General features: G+C 47.0%; 1 non-coding gene across 1 annotated transcript; it reads right to left on the bottom strand.

Annotated features, from left to right (window-relative positions):
• Positions 1-550: 550 nt before the first annotated feature.
• On the bottom strand, positions 551-672 carry LOC119162431 (U5 spliceosomal RNA). Its single transcript, XR_005108606.1, has one exon. It is a non-coding gene; the product is annotated as a U5 spliceosomal RNA (small nuclear RNA).
• Positions 673-2,049: the final 1,377 nt, after the last annotated feature.

Here is a 2,049-nt window from a genome sequence, read left to right as displayed (position 1 = left end):
AGAGATTTTTAGCACCCTCTGCTGCGTTGCAGATCTGACCGTCGCCGTGGTCAGTTGCTTCGCAACTACTGGGGACTGAGGGCCGTGAGTTATTTGACGTATGCATGTGGGAGGTAGTGGCCGGATACTGCACCAGGGTGGCCAATCCTTCTCTGGTGAGGGATTGCGTTCACGGCGGTGGTTACCGGTGAGGCCGCACTTCAGGCCTCTTAATGCAGTTCCATCGACACGCGTTTTTTAAAAAATCTGGATGGGAACTGTGCGGCACCGGGATTTGAACCACGGACCTCTTGCATGCGAGGCGGATGCTCTAACCACTACGCCATCGCCGCGTTTTTTGTCATGTTATTTAATAAAGTACTTGGGCAATAAAGACGAAATCAAGCGAACAAGAGTACAATCAAATTGCGAAAGTAAGCGTTCAAGCGTTACTCATAAACACTAAATGGCTAACACAGCGCGAGTTTCTCACATGGAGAGTTCTTCACATCGTGTTATACAAACAAGAAAAGGGTGAGGTCAAACAGTTCTCTAAGACGGAGCACCAGTCAAGTCTAACGGGCAAGGCCTCCCAAAAATTGGCCTATAGGCTCATTGGAGTGCCCCACCCCACGGTAATCTTTAGTAAAAGGCGAAAGATTAATTCGAAACACCTGAGCTGAGTCTAGCTCCATATACTGGGTAGATACCAAGTGTGAATGACCTGTGGAACATACCCACGTATGAGTGGCCTATACCCGTAATGGGTATGTGCCACTGTCTCGCGAGAAGTGTTTGACGATGTACACGACGGGATGGTAACATTATTCATGTCTTGACTAGCACGTCATATTTGTCAAACCATATTTCCCTTCCACGCTGATTTTGGTTCACACAAAGCTAAGGGGGTGACCACAAGAGCATCCAAACGTAAGTCGCTAGATAGATACGCTCATAGTCACCGAAGTTCGCTAAGAAATGCTTCGCATTTCAAACTTGATCGCAACATCTGCATCCACACGGGCGCACGCGTGCGCTCACACACACGTTTTAATGCCGGGTACCCCTACCTGCCTTTAGCATGCGCACGCTATCGAGTTCCTTTGTACTCACTGCCCCACCTGTGATGATGTGTAGGGCTTAATGACGCAAGGGCCAATTGGTGGCCAAAAAGCACCATTTCAGTGACTAAATATGTGGACAATGATATGGTGCGTGGCTGTATAGGGGCCTTAAAATTCCTCGTCTGCGTACCCAGCATTAAATCTTTGTACTAACAAACATAACACTTTGGAGCAGCACAGAGCAGCATTTCTATTTTGGAACAGTTTAGAGCAATCATAGCAGCACTCCCATCACTGTAAATATCAAATATGGATTGCAAGAGAAGACGACTGTGTGAGAATTCTGCTGCACAGACTAAGTAATGTAAAATAAGTTAAAACTGTGCACAGTGACTGCACAGCCAGGTGACTAACTCTAAAAATAACGAGCAAACACAATAGCCGAGCACTATTTTCTAAAGTAGGTCATTTCATTATCAAGCTACAGTTTCAGTTGGGATTGGGAACTCAAGCTATAGCATGTGACCAAGTATTTTATTACTGCAAGCCTTAAAATGGCATTTGTCGGACTGTTTCAACTTGAATGACAAGACTGCACACGTCTCAGTTCACTGGGAAACGCAGCAGCTGTGGCATCTGCCTCAGCGCCACTTAGGGTACAGGGCTTGCGCCTAAAAAATTTACTTGCCTTCTTCTTTGGTGGAGCACCGCATGGATCAAGTTCACTTGTGCAAAGCTCGCCTGACGCCTCGTACGCAGGGTTGCCTGACACCTTGAGCGCAGGGTTGCCTGGAACGGGTGTTGCGAATTCCAGACCCGGCATGTACTCGCCCTCGGACTTCCCGTCCTGTGGACCTTTCGACATTCTACCTCGAGTGTGCTGTGGCTGTAAGAGAAATAGCACTTGGAGGGGTGCAACAGCCAAAATAGAATTTAAAGCAATTTCTGGAGCCGCACACTAAAATCTAAATTTGGAGCAAGTTATGGGGAATAAAAAAAAACTCTT

Source organism: Rhipicephalus microplus, chromosome X, assembly GCF_043290135.1.
Source record: "Rhipicephalus microplus isolate Deutch F79 chromosome X, USDA_Rmic, whole genome shotgun sequence".
NCBI lineage: Eukaryota > Metazoa > Arthropoda > Arachnida > Ixodida > Ixodidae > Rhipicephalus > Rhipicephalus microplus.
The sequence above is the reverse complement of the archived record's forward strand: the minus strand, read 5'-3'. Positions and strand labels throughout refer to the sequence as shown.